Source organism: Monomorium pharaonis, chromosome 7 (assembly GCF_013373865.1).
Source record: "Monomorium pharaonis isolate MP-MQ-018 chromosome 7, ASM1337386v2, whole genome shotgun sequence".
Taxonomy (NCBI): Eukaryota; Metazoa; Arthropoda; class Insecta; order Hymenoptera; family Formicidae; genus Monomorium; species Monomorium pharaonis.
Window position 1 is genome coordinate 10,784,426 of NC_050473.1, and position 22,697 is coordinate 10,807,122.

At 38.4% G+C, this 22,697-nt stretch overlaps 1 protein-coding gene across 1 annotated transcript in view; it reads left to right on the top strand.

Moving 5' to 3' along the window:
* Nucleotides 1-2,199: 2,199 nt before the first annotated feature.
* The window catches only part of LOC105837431 (mucin-5AC), a 39,228-nt gene continuing 18,730 nt past the window's right edge, over nucleotides 2,200-22,697 (top strand). Inside the window, 1 exon segment of the mRNA XM_036289359.1 lies at nucleotides 2,200-2,312. The gene's annotated coding sequence lies outside the window, so the exon portion shown is untranslated.

Genomic DNA, 22,697 nt, shown 5'->3' on the forward strand with positions numbered 1-22,697 from the left:
GCCGAGATGATATAAGAAGATGAAAGATTTCTAACTTATTAAGGAAATTGAATATATCTGCGACTAATAATAAGAAAAGGAGAAAGCAGTAAAGATCAATTTGGTTGGACTTGCCTCTTCTTTTGTCTGTCGCGCTTCAGGCTTTTCTTTCTCCATTTTTGTGTCTAATGTTGCAAATCAATTACTTGATCTGTCGTTATTTTGCGTCTCTTGTTTTAAGTTGGAAAACAAAAACATTACGTTTTTCAAAGTTTTAGTACTCAACTTATCATTCGAATTTACGCTTTCTAGCATTTTTAGTCACAAATTCCGTCATTTCTATTACTGTAGTTAATAACGCCATTGGAAGTTGGCAAGCTAAGTTTGAACCTTCTTGTATACGTAATAATGACGATACGTAATAAACGGCACAATCCTGAAGAAGACTCGGATAAGAATCAGAGAGTCGTGACATCGAAAGTTCACAGCGATAGAATGCGCGCATCCTGAATGGAATATTATGGGTAGATATAGCCGCTGGAACGTACAGTACCGTACGGATAGATATAACTGAGAACAACCATTACGACAGCGTTTTATCGGTGAATAAACGTTTACTTTGCGCTTAAATATTTAACGTTATCTTCATTGCGCGCACGCGCGCGTTAAATTTCCGAAAGCCGGAGGGTAGTTTTAGAAACGGGACGAGTACGCAATTACAAACGGACGCGATTCGTGAAATTCCATAACGCAATGCGTGCGTGACTGCGCGGTCTTAGCATTATTGTTCGTATAAATCAAGATTATTTATGATTGAACACGTTTTCAGCCGAGCTTTAAGATATCATGAGATTTTTTTCCTTTGATCGTCGATATTATTTAAAAAATTCGACAAGTTTAGCGTAAAATTAATGAACATTGTGTGTTTTGAAATAATTATAATGTTTCTCTTATGCAATCGGTGGGATATGTCAAAAATTTAATTTGCCTGGAATACATCACGGATAAAACGGAAAGATATTTGAGTTATAATTAATCTTCTCGATGTTTTAAGATTAATTTCTAATTTGTTTCTGGAAAAAAAGCGCTAATTACACTCGATATAGACATCCATATAATCAATACCCTTTCATTAAATTCGCGCCTATTCATTCCCTTGCAGTTCTAACATTACTTAAATAATTATGCAGTCACTTAAGCCGTCCCAATCACTACAGCTTATAATTAACACAGATTAATTGATTACCTTTATCTGCATCAATGTAAAATCAGTTATCCTATCTTAAAAGTGGTTTACGTAATAGAGCCTGCATTTTTTTTCGATCTAGTTTCTTTCAGCTTTCCCTACTATACTAGTTTAGTCTCAAGGATTGCCTATCTGGCTTTTTTTTCGTCACACACTCACGCAACTTTTAATTCTCTCGATCCGAACTCATCCATACAGACTCGCTTTGCTCGTGTTCGTTCACATTAACTGTCTAACCAGTTCAAAGGCACAAAGAAAATCTAACGGGAAGTCTGACGTAATAATGAGATCATATCGCAAAAAAATAGCTGAAAAATACCTGAAACGTATTTCATAGAAGGATCTTATTGTTTCTGACGTGATGTGTAATTATCGGATACTGTCGGATACCGGACGCCGTCCAAAAAAAAAAAAAGAATCACAATTACATTCGGAGCGTCGACAAATCTTAGGGACGCTCTGCGAAACTAAAAATCTATCGCGGACACGACGTGTTCCGCTCGTGACAATCCGATAGCTTACGGTCACACGCGCATTAAATGCCGCGTATCGGGCACCGAGTACGCGGATAATCGATCAATTCGTTGCGCGGGGGATCGTCTCGGGATCACGGCAATTCACCGTTGATCAACCGGCCCTGAATATCGGCGCCGCGCCGCGCCGAATCTACGGTGGGGATGGAGATCCTGGCGGCATGAGGTCCGCGCGCCCCACGGAGGACCCGTCAGTATCGTGCCGCGACTCCCTCGCGACGAGAGAGCTCGCTCCAAGTTCCTACGGCCCCGGCTTTACGCTGCTGACTCTTCTCTTTCCCTCCTATCTCTTTTTCTTTCTCTTTCTTTATCACCGTCTCTCTTCTTCTTTCCCCTTTCTCCCTGTCGGTCGATCACGCGAAACGGGATCATCGCGTTCGCGCGCGTGCGACTCCGCTTCCCTCCTCGCTTCGCTCCGGTATCGTTCACGCCGGAGCCGGCCGCGTGTGTTGTACGACTTTGGAGATTAAGGGAATCAGCAGCCGAGGATCCCAGGATAGTATATTCGCCACATCGGCGATCGTTAGCGAACGAACGCGGGGCTTAACCACCAGGTACGAGGTTTGTTGTTTTAGAGATTAAATCGCATAAAGTCTGAATTCGCATAAAGTCGCGCCATTTACAATACGATGTCTTCCTATTTAAAAAGCTTCGATTTATTCCTATCTGCTGTTGATTTTATTTTTTTATCGTTCTTCTCGAAATACGAAAGTCAAATTAACCGATAAGTGGCAAGTAAGAGCGAGAATAATTAATGTCGTATATACATCTTCCTTTATTTTAAAATATGTAATTTTTTAATTGCAAGTGAAACAACAAATATAGATATTACATATTTACGTTGCGAAACAAAAAACGAAAATATTCGGATAATTCTGATATAAAATCTGATAAAATTACATTTTGTTTAATGGATTCGGAATAACTTTACATTCTCGAGGAGCTGAAATTCGGCGCAGGATGTAGTTTTATACAGAACGTCTAGTTATTCTGTTTAAAGTTCAAGATTTAGTTCAGTTTACATATCTCGGATTACGAAGTTATCTTACCTCGACATTCTGTGTTATGCGTGCCTTTAAACAAGACCAAAACTCTCGCAAAAATATTCCATTTCTGATCTGCCCGTTTGCTCGTCGTTGTTATTTAGCTTAAAAAGTCCTTTCCTCTTTAAAGTGGTATACCACTTATGTGTATCGGGGAGAGAATATACCGCTTTCGAAACAGCTGATTACGAAGCGCACGCTTGTAAATATCGCATTCGCGCAAAGATGCAGCAGTAAATTCGACCGAAATTTAATAGTGCATTAGGTACGAGTATTTTCCGACGCGTTCAGTTAAAGGGTCATCATCGGGTCGGGCATTTTCGTAGCCGGAGATATAATGCGAGCTGACACGGATCGATAGAGCTTTAGGAGATATTTTTTTTTAACGAGCAATCCTCTTAATTCAAGCAAATCGTATTTTTGACATTTTATTGTCAGACCTATTTACAGTGAAACCTGTTTGAACTGTACTTCGTTCAGCTATACGTCTTGTTTTATTGTTAATTTAGCGCGATGAAATAAAAATTTGGCATTGCATTGCTTTTAGAAAATATAATAATTATTATTTATTTAAAAATAGAATGATGAATTTTGCATACAAATAGCTACGAAATGCACACATAATAATTATTACGTCATAAATTTAGATTTTTAACGGAAATTTTACGTCAAATGTTTAATGGTAAATTTTAATAATTTTTTTTAAACGCGATTTTATCGAGTATTTACCGCTTAACTTTGTTACGTTTTACCTGACGTCTCTACCGTCCTTGTAGGGTTATAAACGTATCAGGGGGTTGCCACTGAATCGAACAAACTTTGGCGCGTTTCCACGCGTCGCGCTCATGCAACCATTTTTATTATTCTCGTCGACACCAGGAAAGACGCAGTTTTTCAAGCGTACATTTAAATAGCGGCCACCGGCATCCGACATCATGAAAAGCATTTGTCTTGCATGCAATAACTTTTCGTTTATTTTCGGCGGATTATTTCTTCTTGTTAACGTCTGCAATATTGTTAGCGCAATAAAAAGGAATATAAATAAATTATTTGAATTGTTAATTTTTATAAGTTTAATTTGATGTAGCTTTTTGACATAGATGAAATAAATTTGAAATTTATACAAACTTTGGAAATGAGTAAAAGGCTAGTAAAAGAACAATACAAAGCGTTTAGATTATTATGTTAAATTCCAAAATGTCTCAAAGGATTAGTTCAGAAACAGCTCTGATATGTCAGGCATTTGTATTATTCGTAATGTTCAACATCCGCCGTTATGTACCGAGAGAGTACCGGGCACCTCCTCCCGTTTATTGTACGAAACTGGATATGGAATATTTGCGGCGAATTGCAAACTAAGATTGAAGATCCACGACGCGTCTGCAATGTGAAATGTCACGATATCAATGATATTAGATTTCTGGAGTATCATTATCCGCTTTGCATTCGTCGCTAACTGTCAACTCAGCAGAATTATTTACTGAAGGGTAACTGCGCGATGTATAAAGGATATTTCGCTGCTCCATTATCGCGCGAGCGGACTGACAAATCCTTTCGAGAGAGCCTTTAGCTTTACCGTCAAACTTCGTACTCAAGTTGGATATCAATGTTCAAGGATACCTGAATAAAGTTTATTTGATTTATTTATTTATTTTTTTTTAAGAATTCTATTTATATACGGGAATATTGAAATAAAATATAAAGCGAGAATAAAATCTGTATTTCGATTATTCACAAAAAGATAACATATATGTTTCATATAGAATTTTTTTAAATAAAAGTTTTCTGTAAACACAAATATTAGACTTTATTATATACTTATGAATATAATAAATTCCCAATAAAAAATAAAGGAACATTATCTTTTAAAGCGGTTTCAAAAAGAGTACATAGTAAAAAAATATTTAATATATTCCAGAAAATCGATATGCATATTTATTTTTTTTTATAGTTAAAAAGTGAACATTATTACAATATGTTATAATAAATTAAAATAATGTATACTTTGCTGTAAATTTTTGAAAACGGTTTACACAACTACTTCATAAACTTACAAAACTTATATGAACTTGCATAAAAAAATTGTTACATAATTGTATTATTAATTTTTCGTTTTTAAGTGCTAAATAATTTATCTTCTATTATTCAAACAGACCGAAATAAGGCACGATAGAATAATTTGAAAGGCACTTACGCGTTGTCAGACAAATTTCATTTTCTAGGAAGGTTCTTACATGCGGACGGGGCAGACCCAATTTGCGCTATCGTGCCGACAAATCCTTCTGAAAGTCCTTAACTTTAGCCTCTCGGCAAGAGAGGAAACGAACTCTGCATTTTGTATTGCTGACATCAACTTAAAAACGTGCTTACATAAAATGTCTCTATTTCTATTTTTGCAACATTATATTACATTGCTTGGATACTGAATACGTATATTTGTACATTATATTTATTATACTCAGGAAGCCATACATATTAACTGTATTTAACAAACAAATGGGGAAACGGTTAATGAAATTATTATTTATTTAGTGAAGTTTATATAATGAACGTAGCAAAACTTCATTACGTCTGTACACTAGTTAACATATGTGTAAATCTAATTAGGGACGAGTCTCTTTGGTCATGAGAACCAGCTTCTTGCTCGACCCGATGTCGAACACGACGTGGTAGTAAAGCGGGACTCCCCTAGGTCGAACTTGTCGAGGTCGCCGTAATTAATTAATCTTGTCTCTGGCTAATTAATCTGCGTTCGCCAGTGAATGAGGCACGCGGAATGCGATGTCGGACAAAGCGGTGCGAATAGTTAGGCAATGCGTCATAACGAAATGTGTGTATGACCTATTTTTGCACGCGAACTTCCAGGCACGCGAGGTAGTGGCCTGTGGAAATCTCGTCCCGCCTCTCGTGCTTTCTGTTCGTTCCTCCCTATGTCGCTATCTTCTCGTTTTGTCTCGGTCTGACAAGAAAAAAAAAACGTGGCGCAAAAGAGTCTCACGCTGTGTGGCCAACATCGGTGTAATTGCACGACGGGTGTAACACTCGTCGTGTGGCACACTCGTGCTCGTGCGCGAGCTCCTCCAGCGAGAGGGAGAGCGGCGTCGAAACATTCTTCGCGTTAATAAAGCAATAAAAATTTCTTCATCCCGTTAATTCTTGCGCGCGTTTCCTCCGGTTTCATTTGCCCCGGTTGAGCGAAAGGGAAGCTACTGTGCGCTTTGTTCGTGTACGATCCGCTTCTCGAATTGCCGTTCGATGGGCAATTTTATCAAACGTTCGAATTCTTCGTTCGTTCGGAATTAATTGAAACTCTCTGCGCGCGCAGAACTGTAAATTATTTCGCGCTTATTACATTAACATCTAAGCCGGCTTTGAACGCTCAATGTCCCATGCTGCGTGAAACAACATTCGTGTTTTCCGCTCTAATCTCTCTTAGTCAATCCCTCTTTTTTACTCAAAACAAGTATCAAGATAACATATACAGAATGTACCTGCGTATTCTGAGACGACAAGATGCAATTTATCTCATTTCATTAGGTAACGTGCAAAACGATCTACTTTCGCAATCATGTTTTACTTATCGCTTTGCCAGATCTCTCGCACCTGCTTAACGCCATTCGTGATGCTCATTATTGCATTTACAGAATTACAGAGTTACAAGGATCAAGAGCAAGATTGCTATTTTATTCGTACACGAGGATCTAGGCACACAGATATTTACATATTGTTTCACATTTTCAATTGAAGCTTAAGTCATGCACACGCACGTGCATAAGCGTCATTGAATATGTTAGATGTAATTTATCCGTATCGTGTTGTCGGCTAACTTTTCGCCTTTATGATTTGTCACTTGGTACAAGTTAAATTTTCAATTATTATTCCCGATTGATCCCGAACAAAAGCCGCACACGCTGCCAGCACGGCGCGCGACGCCAGATTAGGTCCGGATTACAATGATTAGTTCTGGATTCAATTATATCCTGATTCCGAAACGCGTGTATGATATCTGATGACGACAAAAACCACAAGACCTAAAAGGGAGTCGTGAAGTAAAGGGATTCAGTGTCAAATCGGCCGTTTAATCAGAATTTATGGAGGGAAAGCAGTTAGTCAGAGTCATGATTAAAGGGATCAGTGAGTGAAAATAAATCTGTCGGACGTTTACGCGCAACGTCAATGATAAAATCCACGCGTACGCGTCGTATGATATACAAATGACACGCGATACACGGGGCGAATTGCTAATTTATTATTTTATTGGATTTTGTTTCGACGTGAAATTGAATCGCGTCACGAGATTCGAGCTTCGAAAATGACGAATCTCGACGATAAACACAATCTGCATATATTGTGACAGCAGAAAGTTTTTCAACAAAATATCGCATGGCTAAACAGAGGGATGGGGGGGGGGGGAGTTATCTCGCAATTTAATAATTTCTCTTTGCGCGCGTCGGACGTACCGCGCGATTTTCGTCGTCACCGTGAGTCCTTTCAATTGCAGAAATAACGATATCGACATACACGTTGCGACATTATGACCGCGATATGATAGTGCAATCGCAAACGCGGTAGTAACAAACACGCGCGTTTCATGTAATATAATATATGCAATAGACGAATGCTAATTTACGCGCGGGCGCGCGAATACGGGCCACGGGATGTAATGACGAGCTCTCGGTTTAGATATATCGAGGCTCAATGCATTTCGGAGGGCGTGCTTTCGCGCAACGCGCATAATTCGCCTCACCGAGTGACGTTAATCGCGCGCAATGTAAATGCTCTTGTTCAGCATTACGCGCCGCATTAAGCCCGTTCTCGCGACAGAATGTAACCGGGGCGCGTGGCACGCAGACGCCGGGAAGATTTAACAGCCTTTTTCGCTATATTGATGATTTGTAATTAAACAGATATGTCACAGTTGGCATATGTACGTGAAAAAAGTCCTCCTGTAACTACGGGAATGTAATATAATATATGCATAACGCAATGACTCTTTCTTGTCTCTCTCGAATTCGCGTTGCTACGAAACGAACAGAAATATGCGGCCAAACGTACGTAAATCTAAACGCATTGCATTCCACGGTTAATTCGGTTAAGTCAAAATAAATCACGCAGATGGTATGCGGGGATCTATGCAAACCGTAAATATGCATTGTAATCGTATGTGCGTAAGTGTCGCGTTTAAATCGGTCGAAACTGATGACGTTCAGCGTCGCCTTAAACCGAACCGGGAAATGATTGCGAACTGGGACAGGCGGCGGGGCTACGTCAAAGTTTCGATATTGCCGTAATTTCCAATTTACCGAAGGTACCGCGCGCGGAACCGTGGACCGTCCGCTAATGCGATAAACGATCTGCCGGACGCCTGGTTTCTGGCTGTACTACTAGCAGCGTCCGACCGGTTTTCCACATCAAAGCGGGTCCCTGCTGCCACTCCCGCGGACAAGTCGCGCGGCCAACGCGAATCCTATTATCGGTAAAATGTAATCGCTTTGACGTGAACGTCGACTATGATACCGCAAGACAGGGATCCTTTTCTTTTATTTCGAATCGCGATATTTAAGTACATAAGTAATTTGACACAAGAAAAATAGTGAAGCATTATTTGTTGCGTTAATAATACGGAATGAATGTCTAAGCCATCGAGATAGATTTGTCAATTTTTTTCTACTTTTATGCTGGGTTTTCTTTTTAATTTTATTTTAAGGATATTTAGCAATGGACTTTATTTAATTAAAACATTACTGAAATACAATTTATATTGTTTGAGATAAGTCGAAATAAATGTTTTTTATTTGCAGTTTTAGAGTAGCGAAAAAATTTTTAATTTTTAATCAGTCTCGTAGCTCAATATTAAAAACCTAATCAAATACACGGAAAAAAATTCAAAGGAAAAAGTTTACTAGAATTTTTTCATGTACACAAAGACGGTACGTAACGATTCATAAATTTTGCTTGTATTAAGTACCCCACTTTTGCAAAAGTGATTGCTACCTTAAGGACTTTTCCTACATTACCAGGAGATTAACGTCTCCCTATTAGGCAGGACGTGAATGAACTGCAGCACTAAATTTATGCTTCAGCTGGTACACTATGTATCCTTGTCTGAAAATGCATTTACAGTATTGTAGAAACGGTAATATGAGTATGTAGCATATTAATGAGAAATTATTATTGTAAATCTCGGAGCCGAATTGTATGTGTGCGAGTGTATGGATGTATATTCCATAATAAAAATAAACATACGTTTATTTGCATATGTAAACGATATTTGTAGATACAAGATTTGTATGTATTTATAGATACAACATTATGCGTATTTGATAAAATTTGAAAAATATACGCGGTTCGATATTACGTGTCTCGAGGTAGCAATTAAAAAGGAAAAAATGGCGTTGTTATCGCAGACATACAGATCGACTCCGATTTCAATTGTGATACTTGATATTTCGGGTAACTCAAAGGCTTCCGCGAATATCGAATGCGCGAAATACTATTCGAAATATGTGATAAATGATGTGAAAATGATTATCTACTGATGCAAAGAGATATAGATTGTCCACTATTGGCTTCTCCAGAGTTTCTTTTTCAAACAACGTTGTTTTTAACTTTGCATGAGATATATATATATATATATATGTAATATCCACAGTAAAAAGATTTTATTAGAAGAATATGATGTTATAATTAAATAAAAGAATATAACGAATCGTTAACGAATCTCTTTTATTTTTAAAACAAATTAAATAGAAAAATTTTATGTTTAATAAAACGGATATTAAAAGCATTGCTTTTCTGTTGTTTGCAAATAAATTTTAATAAAAATTCTTTTTGAAATTTATTCACAACATTTTAGTTCTAATTACTGAAATATTTTAAATTAAAAACAAATATCACGTTTTAATTAAAAATGGTTGTCACAACGTTGAAACAGTTTGCATATTTTATCCAGCTCATTGAACCAAAACTTTTTTGTTTATTAAAAAATATTGAGGAATTATTAAACAAGTATTAATGAAACCGTAAACGGCGTAAACAAAAATTGGTTATTACTTTTTCGAGGTTTTTAAGTCTCACGTATTTGGCAGCGTTTGATGTCGGCGCAACGGCCAAAGTCCGAATCGATCGACAGCTGTGTACCGACGAGGGTATATCGGTGAATGTTCAAAGTTATTGATCTAATAGCAGCAGAAAGCGCGCTATAGATCCCTTACACGCTCCGCGTGCGACCATATCGATGTCGATATTATGCCCCGCGGCATGTTGCACGGCACTTGTCCTGTACTTTGCTAACAAACTTTATGTGCTATTTTTTTGAATTTGAAAAGTTTGATGATAAACGCCGTCGCGAAAATTCACCGCTATTCCGGGTCACGGAATTTTGAGGTTTGCCATGACCAGGGACAAAACAGAATGCGTGCTTCGCGAATCACAAGGAGAGTGTGCATTTTTTATCTATTTTCAATTTATTTATCAAATAAAAAATTTGCGGGGATCGAAAATAAATTTTTTAATGTACTAATTTTCTTAATAAATAGTAAATTTTTGTTGATGCAAATTAAATTGCTTGCAATGGTATTGGCATATTTCTCGTTGTGTTTTTGTAAAATAAATTAATTTAGAAATTGGCTTATTATTATTAATGACATTTTTTAAATTAATTTTAATTAACTTATAGGAGATTTAACAGAATTTTAATTGTAAAGCAATTTGACGTTAAAATTTTTGATCGAAGTTTTGCAGATGAAAAAGCGATTTTGCAACGTATTATTAAAATATTTATAATATAGAGGTGCTATGGAGTGTACTTTGTACAGATTGACGTACGTACAGATTCAATTTATTTGTAAAAGGTAGAGTGGCGTTTTATTCAACAAAGTGAATGAAACACCGAGGTACCCATAAAAATTTCCGTTTGAAGATTATTTACTTGCTTTCAATCGACTACCGATTTTTTCGAAGTATATGTTTCTTTCCTCATACTTGTACTCCACCGCCCTCTCTCAGCTAATCCCGCTGAAATAATTATCGAATTAGCATTGCAACGGAAGAAGGAGATACATATGTGTGCGTTCTAAGCCAAGATGCCTAGCTTTGCTTCGTTATCTGGTTGCCTTTGTTCCGACATCGGACTTCCCTCCTGAGCGACTATCAGAAACGTGAAACTCGTTCTCGTTGCATCCAGAGAGTCCTCCAGGCCGCTGTCGCGTTAATTAAACACACGAGTGTAGTATAATTCGTGTGAGACATCACTCGACCCCGAATGTCTCAAAATATCCGAGAAGCGTGCTCGTCGAAGGAAAGGAAGTCATTTCAAGCTGAGAAACAAATATCGAGATTTGTGATTTACTTTGCAGCGTGAATTGGAGAGAACTTGAGGAATTACAAGATCTAAAGATTCGTTATTGTAGAGACTCCAAAGGGAACAGGAAACTGTAAAATTAAAATTTGAGCTTCATTAACAATAAATGAAAGAGTTAAACGCAAAGAGTTAAAAGATAACTAATGGGACGAGAATAAATTAAGACGGGAATTAGATTGTCGTCGTGGATATTAGAATGCAAATTAGTTGCGGAATATTTTCTCCTCGTTACGCGGGATGTCCCTGATCCACAGCGCGCGTCCTTTACCGTACACGTCAACAGCCCTTTAACGAATTCAGAATCGATTCTCCAAGAGAATACCTCCCATTTCTCTCTACAAGCACGATTTTTAATCTACGGTACAAAATTACGTGAAAATGTAGTGAAATGTGTGAATTCAAATTATTTGATCAAATTAATTGATAATTAGCGATAGATAACGAAGCTTTCGGTACTAGTAATTTCAGAGAAATCTTTCGAAAAATTCTTTTCTCCCAAGGTAGAAAAGGTTTTTTTTTTAATTTGCTCTTGTTTGCGCAGTATAATGGTCAATTTATTGTTAAACTTTAAAAGAGGCAATGCAAAAAAGGCTCCCTTCCCGGTGGTATACACCGTGAATAGTTTGGTGTGCTAAAAAGAAATCGTTGGTTCGATTCTGAGATTTCCCGGAGTTTCCCCATCGTACTGCTACCATGGATTTTTGCGCTTAAATATCGCGATTAAAATTTTGATCTTATTATAAAGCCCGTGTACAACATTATCGGGAAAATATTATACGGTGATATGATGGTTTGCCACTATTAAACTATTTAACCCGACGGGTTTAATATACGTAACAATAGTTATTTTGTGACATAATTGTCATTAAATTGATCGACGTATAAAATTTATTGAAGTTCTTTACGTCATCAACAATTGTACGTATATAGCGGTTTATTCATCAAACCGGAAATTTGCGGTGCTTGAAAATAAATGAAAATAATAATTTAACGAGCTATTGCTAGATATATTTTGTTATTATTAAACGTGCAGATAAATAATTATATCCCTGTAATTCTTGTAAATAATTATTTAGTATAACTTGCAAAGTTTCAGCGACTGGCATTAAAAATTTCAGTAACGGTGACGATCGTCATGTCAGATGCCTCTTATGCAATCGGTTGAAGATATGTTATCGATAGGCAACACCTTAAGAGTTAACATGGAGAGAATTGCAGGCGTATATTAAGTTAGCCCCAACACATTAACAGTTGATTGTTCTGATATGAGTTCCCGTTTTATTTTGAAGAGATAAACATGTCAGAACTACCGAATTTTAATGTGTGGGGGCTAACTTAACACACGCGAATTGCAGCTGGTAGCTCTGAAAGGAGTAAATCTCCGTTGCAGAATAAGAGATCCCGCGTCTTTGTATGTGTGTATGTGTGTGTGTGCGAACAGAACAAAATCCTCGGGCGATATCGCTGCTGCGCGGCGCGGCACGCTGAAACTCGCGTCAGATGATTAGAGTGCATCGGGGGTGGGGGAGGGAGATTTTCGAGGCGAACGCGTGGGAAAGAAAGTCCTTTATTTCACCGAGAAAGCGGGAAGGCCGTATCATTATATGCGATTATGGCACGTAGCTGCCGCACGTTGACGTCTCGCGTTACCGTTCCTTCTTGTTTGCGCTGGATCAGCGGTGCATATGCGCTTCGTTACGCGCACGCGCGTGATATATCTCGGAAGATTATTATACAATCGTGTTTCTCCCCCCCCACCACCACCCCTCCCCTCACCAGATAAGATTCGAGCCGGTCATTTAACCGCGCGCGATTCAATCAGCTGTCGGCTAAATTCAATTAGACGTCGATCGAATTGATTGGATCATCATTGCGTGCCGTCATCGCGGAACGACGACGTAACTCTTTTTGCCGCCGGTCGACCAATTAGCCATTAATTTCGTTATCTCGCGTGGAAAGCCGGTCCGACGTTGCAAAACCAACGTTGCGGCGGCAAATTGGGTCACGAGACTAAACTTTGGCCCTCGTATCCTCGCCGCATGCTAAATGCGGCTGTCTCCCATCTCGTACTGTCATTAAGCGTTGCCTCTCGTAGGCTAGACAAATAACACTCGAAATCAGGGAGCAGCGCATGTAGCGCTAATGCAACGCTAGGTAGAGAGATGCGATTGCATGGGGAATGAGCCTTTGGTTTATTGTTCCCGAAATGTAAAATTTATACGATAAATGAGACGGTTTTATCTCCCGTCATTCGTTCGCGTGAACGTTTCCGCGCAGATAAAATTTGACAGTTACATTTGGCACTAAATGGAGCGTAAAACAGAAGTGAGTGAATAGAATCACTGCATCGATGGAGTTTTTCCACTAATCTATCATTCAATATATTGACGTGAGAACGTTTCTTTAAAAGAACGTTAAAATTTTTATCTTTAGAATATTTTATTTCAAAAATACTGAAACGTGAGAAGAAAGTGTTGAAACTGGAATAAAATATTTTTCTACTGAAATGTGTGACCGTCATGTCGCAAAGCGGGATTTAACCCTGACGGTTATGCTCTTCCACTTGCCTTGTGCTCATTTTTATTAATTGTTAATTTCTACGATTTTTTTTTTTTTTTTTTTTTTTTTTGGTGGCATAGGTGTAATTATAAGAATAATCCAAAAGCCTCATCTCGTTACCGCGATACAGCGACGCCTTCCCATTGAGGAAGGAGAGAACCGAGAGATCTCACCGACCACCGAATAATAGCTTCTGGCATTATCTGTCTTTCTGATCCACTGATGCGAATTTTTCACCGAAGGCGAAACTTTCATAATTTCTTGGTAAGACTTGGTATTTCGAAAAATTTTCTGGCGCGGCCTTCCACCTTCCTTGCCGCGATTGCGTCATTTCCCTTAATTCAAAACATGAGATTACACGAGTCCCCCGCAGCTTGCGACACGGTGACTCAATATGAGAAAATGTAATACCTTCCTGAGAGCGAAAATTGGCAGTTCGAAAAACAACGACCTTAGACTTTGCGTGAAAATGACGCTCGTCAAAATCAGAATGGCACATGGCAACAAGCGCGCGCCCCCGAAAATATTTACGGACAGGTGAAACGCTCTCGCATTCACGTGCGCTGATATTTTTTTACCGATGTAACTCGTTACGAAAAAAAAAAACATCCAATGAATCAAGCGAAGTACTTCCAGGCATCCATTTAAATGATGATAAATTTAGATTGCGTAGAGGCGTTCAATACCGGGGCGGATAAACGGCACTCACGAAACCGGGTTGCAGTAGCTTTGAATATTTTATTTCTGCATTTGCTGCTGGCAAAGTGACCCACGAAAAACGAACGCAAAGCTGGACGAGACGGGAGAGAGAGAGAGAGAGAGAGAGATTTTCTCATAACTATGGTATTTTTTCACGCGAGAAAATTGCAGTTTGATGCTACCATATTTTATAATTTCAGGAATTGATTACGCAAACGGTCCTTCGATTGAATTGCGGTATTGAAATTTACATTACCAGAGAATGATGCATCGCGTAAAACCTTTGTGATACAAATATGAACATTTACATGTACACTTTGCGCTGCAATTTCGTATACATTTTTTTGCCAGGATAAATAATGCAACGCGCCGTTCTTTAAATATGTAATTCAAAGTTTCTCTTTTAAAAATTTTTAAAGAAAACCGTGGACGCGTAAAAGGCGCGTTTCTCTCTCTCTCTCTCTTTCTCTCTCTCTTTCTCTTGAAAAAATGGAATATTTTGACATGTTCGTAAAACCGATTGCCCGTAATTATTGTGCTCGACGGCTGTTCCGAATCAACATAACTATCCTATCCTCCTATTGAGGAGGACCAGGTGAGGAGGCGAGGTGGGACGAGGTGCGGCCGACGGAGCAGGGAGAGCGCTCGTATTTGCATAATATGGGAATCGCTCCTGAGGCCAAGCCATTGTTCCGAGCGCGTCTATGCGCGTGGAGTAGTATGTGAGAAGATTCGACGAGCGGAAGAACATCCGAATACGTAACCCGACGATAATAATTACGTTCCTGTTCCACGTAGCGCGCGGTGTGTGCTGCTTGGGCAACGCTCTCTTCCTTTCTCCCACACCGAATTGGCTGCACGGCGGAATTCGCCTGGTACTCTACTTGTTTGAAGACCTCGTTTCGCCACCGATTGATCCGACGATCTGAGAAAGAGAGCCGCGGAAGAAGGGCGAAGGGAGATTCGTGGAGAAGGAAGGGACCTCCTTCTCGCGCTAAAGAACGGGAAAGCCGTTTGTTGACAAGGCTCCTGGCCAACCGGAGACAGAAATTAATGACATATCCTGAATGTCTTATTGACTTTTGGATCATTCGTAAACGTCAGTTGCATCATTTTGCAGCCAGTTGCGATAGTTCAAGAAAAAGCGTGAATGATTTTAAATTAATTAAAATGTTATTTAAAGTTATCTACTTTATTTTTAATATTAATTATTTTCTATTATATAATCAGGCCTTAATAGGAATGTATCAATTTTGAATTGTTTATTTTTGAATACTCAAAATTATATGACTCGACTAATGGCGCATTTACATAATGTCTTTTCAGACACGTAAATAGTTTCTATTTGCTGGCATTTTACATTTGACGCGTTAGAAACAAGCATCTTTGATTGCAATCTGCGTATGCATGGACGTAAGTGTTTAAATATGCGATTCAAGATGCAACATGGTTGGTATTGATTTTAACAAGTTATTTCGACGTTATGTTTGATCATCTCGTGTCATCTATCACTAATTTTTGAATCATTCGGCGTGATGCTCCTCTTGGTAGTTTGAATGGGCATTACAATGCTCATTGATTTTTACGACAATTACGATTAATTTACGAGAGATTCTTATGTTGATCGAGATTTTTATTATTCTTGTTTCTATAGAATTATTTGAAATATCACTTTGCCGCAATATCTGAAGTAAGGTTTAAGAGTTTTTAAAAACTTTTTATTTTTGTTATATTTACTACTTTAGTTTTTGCTATTTATTACTTGAGCAAATAAAATTGTATCGCAATAATTACACGATGTGAAAATAACTTGATAAATTTTTTAGCTACTTTCAAATAAAACTTGAGTAACTATTAATGATAAATAAACTGTAACTATTTCAATTTTTTATACGGAAGAACACTTTAATTAAAGTATCTGAACATTTTAATGGTATCAAATAGATTGCAAAAATTTATGAATATTTTCAACACAATATTTTTAACTGTAGAAGTTTCTACATGTGTGCACATTGAAATGTTGGATGCATTATTATTTTTTAAAAATAATGACGATATTTTACTTAAATATGAACTCTAACAATTTCTTATAAGTCTTTTCTTTTATTCTACAGTATAAAAAATAGAAAATAGTCTAATATAGAACACTATATTTAAATTTTGCACGAATTATATATATTATTAAAAACTACAATGTGCGAATCAGTTAAACTTTGATCTTTGTTGTCTTGTTTGGCTCTTAAATTTATGCTAATTAATATTAATTCAGCTGGTAGTATGACATCTCAGATTCCAGCCGCGTGTACCGGCACGTAGATGCATGGCAAGCTCACGACATCTGGGCTAATAACATAGGGGTAATAGAATGGCTGCCAGCACGATACGTCTCCGTCAGTAATGCTAGCTACCGATTACAATCCATTAGTGAAACGGCGTCGGGTCGGGATAGAAGCAGAGAGAGAGAGAGAGAGAGAGAGAGAGAGAGAGAAGCGCTACCGATCGATGAAAATTAAAATACTGTTACGATTACGGGCATAAGCGGGATCCGTAAGCGATGGCAGAAGGTCTACGAATCTCAATTACGGTGACCGGTAGCGCGGTAACATAACGGCAGCGGTTACGAAAGCGAGCGAGTGATTACGGAACGAGAGGTGCAAGGATCTCTGAATCTCCCATCGTGACTCGTGGTTGCTGTTGTTGGTTCAGGTGATTTCGGCTCGGCCGATCGCTGACCTTTCGCCATGACATAATCACACGAGCCGCGGCTTTTTACGAGTTCTAATCGACACGAGAGTCAATCTCGTGACGGACCCGGGTATCGATCCGTAAAATCGACGTCCCTCATCCGCAAAATTCGCGACACGCGAATTACACGGTGCCGCTTGTAAAATTCGGCGCTACGCCGCGGCGATAGGTGCCTTTACTCCCCCCTCTCGAACGGAGGATCGCTTAAGGCTCGCGCGCGCGCGATTATCTTCTTTCGAACGACGAAATGCCATGCCGATCCCAGTGAAGAAAACGCGGCGGTGCGACTTCTTCGTCGGTGCCGGTTTCGTGCCGGTCCTCCTCCGTGAGGAGGCATAAAGGAAGTAATCACCTGCGCTGATTGCGAAAAACTGCCGACCTGACGCGCGAGCCTCGTCCTTTTCACGGTTGCCTGCACGCCGCCATCCTCGTCTCGCCGCATCTTTTTTCGCTGTGTACATGTCATGCAGAAAGGTAATCGATCACTTACATCGCATCGATTAACTCTCTGCGGAGATTGGGCTCGTACCCCTCCAATAAAAAGCGGTTGTTACTGAATAACAAAGACTGATTATATATCTCTTTGCCTCATTTCTCTTAGACTCTTATCTTTTCCAAATAATCTATAGCAATTTATTGAAATTATTGTGTAAATAATCTGTAGAGTTTTTAAAATTGATAAAGATAAAATTATTTGCGACGATAAATTAAAATTATTTTGCGTGTATGTAATTATAAATTTAAAAAATACAAAGTCACGCACATAGATTTAAACAAAAAAGCGATTTTTTTATATTTAAAAAAACATTAAACAATTTAGAATCATTAATTAAAGTGAACAATGATTGAATATGAATAAATCAATTTATTTTTGCGATTTCTTATTTTTATGTTTGCATTTTTTCCTTTGCTTATTTACTAGTTTTTATGTATTAACATTGAAAGTAGAATATGCGAGCATATATCAAGTCTCTATCTTCGTCCTAGTAATCGCGTGTTCTCTGCAATTAGTTCTAATAAAGGAGCAATTACCTTGCTTTAATTAAATTGCGAAATTCACTGATATTGGTCTCATTAGTATTGTTAACCGATACACCAACGTACAATCAAATTCTCTTATTACCTACTGTTATTACTTATTTTCTTCTCTTCAGTTCTTGTGTAAAGTTTGCCTTTTCTCATATAAATACCGTCTCCCGCAAGTGAAAAAAATACACATGGAAATATGCAACTCGTTCATTTATTTATAATTACCATAATTTATCTCGCCTGTGCTTGTGAGGTTTCGTTTTAATTAATTATTTCTTTTCATTAATTACCTACTTCAATGGGATCGCAAATTATCACGCGAGAAAGGCGGTGTAAAAATAAAAAGTGCGGGAGGCTGACCTACCGGTAGGTGTTCTTTCTCAATCGCTATTCAGCGCGGAAGACCAGATGCCGACGATAAGCGAGCGAGCGCATCGCGTTGGGGAAACGCGTGGACGAACTGAAGTGTAACCTCGTAAACACGGGAGAAATGTGCCGCGACAAAGAAAAGGAAGACGCTCGAAAGTAACGCCACGCGGAAACCCGGCGACGTAACAATTATCTCATCCGCGTCATTACTTTCTAAGTTTCTAATTAACCGCGGCGGCTTCGTACACGCAGTATCACTTATTAGAGAGGTGTTAAATACGGGAACGGGTCGCCACTCTTCGAAACCGCGAAATGTAATTTCTCGCTCAAGAAAATTAGCTTGTGCATCTCGCTTCAAGAACTTGCGCGTTTTCACTGCTGAAAAATTCCTCCCCCCCGACTCTTTTTTACTCAACGCTCGATTTATTTTCACAGTAAATACATGGTATTGTCGTGATTAATAGATATAATATTTATTGTGTGCAGCCAATGGATTTGTAAATTTTAGATATTAGACGCGAAGCAATATTCGCTCTCGAAACTGGTGCGTGAAATCCTTTCATTCGTCAGATCGAAACAATTGATTTGGAAATCTGTGGCATTATTTGGTTTATCGGAAAAATCTACTAACTAAAGTGCGTATATCCATTTTCCATACTAACTCTGTTGAAACTTCAATATTGAAGTTACTACATATATTGAATTTAGTGAATTAGCTATATTCGAATCAGTTGGTCCAATTACCATTTATTCGATGTTTTGATAAAACAATTTAACGTAATTTAACGTAAGTCACTTACGAAAATGTATATAAAATTTGTATTATTTTATTTTTTAAATAGAAATGGGAAAACAAATACAAATTTTCAAGTGAATTTTAAAACTTTTTGAAAGAGTAGCATTTCCTTGAAAATATATGCTTGCATGAATTTAATTATTATAAATTTGATTAATTTTTTTTGTTTATCTATTTTAATTGGCATTAATTTAAATTATGTACATAATGACTATTTAATTTTCAACGTTAAATAATTTTGCATTTAATCGGATAAAAATCTTGTTAACTGATTAAATCTACTTGAAATAAACGGAAGAATAAGAGAAAAGGACTTCCTTATTTATTCGTAGCGACGAAGTGTAATTAAAAAATCTTCTCATTTTTCATCAAATATGTTCTGAATAGAATTCACAGTTCGACGTTGAAACAAGCGTCATTGTTTTTTCGATATTTTCAAGGAGATTTCCCAGGAGAAAGTGTACGATTTCTGAGACATTTGCATTCACATGCAACTACAAGATCTGCGCGTTGTGCGCGCAACATTAAGCGCTCCATTAATGAGCAACGAAGCTGCAGCTTCGTCGTAAGTCGAGGAGCAGAGCAGCGAACGTCGCACTTTCCCATCTATTCGTGGATGTTCGTCTCAATGTTCTCCGATAACCGGAGATCGAATCGCTCGCCAAAGTTACGAATCTCGCTTTCTCTCTCTCTCTCTCTCTCTCTCTCTCTCTCTCTCTCTCTTTTCTCTTTTTGTCTCGCCGTGGCGCAAGGAAGGTGAACGCAATCTTCGCGGCTGCTCCGACTTCTCCGAACGAGGATGAAAACCGATGTAACTTTCGACCGGTGTTTAATTCCCGATATCATGGAAAATGTGTTCTAACGCCAATTGTGCGGTGTCTCCATTGTCACGGCTGTAGAACATATATAGGAGACAATTCTCCCCACAGTATGAAACTTGGAATTTGCGGAGATTAACGCCGACCGGTTCCAAACGTCGCCGGCAATGAGTAACGCAATTAGTGGCGCTTATACGCTGAAAGCACGGCGTCGTCGATTCGACGAGCCAGCAACGATTGCGAGTCACGGGCGAATTAAAATAATAATCGGGCGGCTCGCGGATAATCCGAAATTCCAGACCGCCCCTAATGACGGCCCGCTCGCAGTCGTGACTGCGACAAATGGACTCTCCTCGCCTTCGCGAAAATCTCAGCCATCGTCTGCCCGGCTAATCGAGACATGACAACGCGAGATTACCGCAGATTACGTACCGTCGATATTCTTTAATATTTCGAATTAAGCGGTTGCGCCAAACGCGGCGCAGGGTGTCTCGGCGCTGATTTCACTCCGATGTTCCACTGATTTTGCGCGTCTCCTCGGAAAATCGCAAATAGCGCGTGCACAATGTGCCGTAGCAATACAAGTAACTTTACGCGGATAATAAATTTGTATATTAAATTCCGAGAAAGCAAATAAAATAATGGATTGTATTATTAAAATCGTACTAAAATGATATAAAGCAAGAGATTAATTTACATTAAACGTACATTACGTTCTCGTCCTTGATAGCCGATTAATTTTCTGAAGCGATAAAGCAAATTATACTTCGCAAATTAATATCCCAAACAATTTCTATGTTTTTAGCAATATAGAAATATTTTTGAGCCGCACAAAGCAAAATAATATTCCTAACGTACGTGTCCAATTTGGAAAAGTTTAGTACAAAGAAATAATTAAATGCAAAATGAAATGCTAATGTGAAATGTGTTAGTTTGTATTTTGCAGGGAGTGCGTGCGTTCGGTCATTTACGCATTTCATTTAGCGTACTTTAAAATGTTCGCGCTTTTCTCTTTATATGTTACAGCAGTAATTTCGAAGTTTGTCCCATTGCGTATTTGTATCAATGAACGCGAGAGGCAGAGGCATGAATGCGTAATGCCTCATATAATATTGCTGATGAGATAATCTAGCGTATAATATCTCGACATTCTTTTATTTCGCTCGCGTTTCATTAATAATTAGTTAATTAGTTTCCATCTATAATTTAGTCGTCGAAATGATGGAATCAATCACGTGATCACCGATCATTATCAGTTTTCGTTAATTGCATATATTATTATTTAATTATCGGATATTTTAATTAATGAGTTACACGTGCCATGCGCGATGCTAGAAGGGAGGTTCGCAAACGGGATCGCGCGTTATCACCAATAATTTATTTTTTTTATCTCTTTATTGCATTTTATCCTATTACGTTGTAAGTTCGTTTCGTTCACCAACAAAACGCTGATCAACGCACAAGCGTGTCAATCATCCCTTTTACAATTGCTACAAATGAATCCCACTTGATCTTTCTACTTTTTATGCGATTTTTATCCTGCCATTTTATCGATTCGCCGGTGAATGAACGCACAGGATGGCAAACACAGGCGTTCGCGTGACAGAGTTCGTCGTGTGTGTGTGACGCTTCGCAGTCCCGCAAAGTGGTCATGATCTCACGTTGATATTTCAGTTATTCGGTGAAACACGGTCTAGCCGGTCGGGACACGAACTGGAAAACACGAAAGCGTTTTCGCTCACGGCAAGGATCGTTCTCAAGGATGCTTGCGCTCGCGCACGAGCTAGCTCGTCTCGGTTTAAACGCGAAAAGGTGAAAGTTGAGCGAAGCGTCGTACTACAGGCTTTTCATATTTAAAGGTCAACAACTGGTCGTCGACAATAACTGCGACGTTTCTTCCGCTTACGTGGCAATTTTATGCCAATTTCATCGCTACGTGACGGTATCGGGGCGGGGAATATTGGCGGAGCCTTATAATTTTTTAATAAAGCAACGGCGAGTTCACCACGGTATTGAATAATGTAACGATCCGAATAAAACATCAGCGGAGTTAGAAATTGTCTAACGAATTTTTAAGTCGTGACGCATTCGCGCTGGGAAAAACTTAATTGCATTAACGTCTGAAAGTTCAACGTCTTTCAAAATCGATAATTTAAACTTACAACTTTTGAAGCGTCGGTTACATTAATAATTTAAATAAACGATTTGTATTACAGATGAAAAATTATTCTTTATTATTTTAATTATTACCTTAATTTTTCATTATTTCTAGTAATTTTCATAATTATAGGATTTAATAATAAATTCCTAAAATAACAATAAATAACTTAATTTTAATCCGCTCTCTCGATGTTTCCCAGTTTAATCCTTATTTTATTGTTCCATCTGCAATTCTATAATAACCTTTGTGTGAAATTAATTATAGTGACCAAGAATACGCGTATACCGAGTAGAATCACGGTAAGCGACGTGAAGAAGACAACGCGAAGACGACATGATGGACGGCGCTGAGTCCCTCG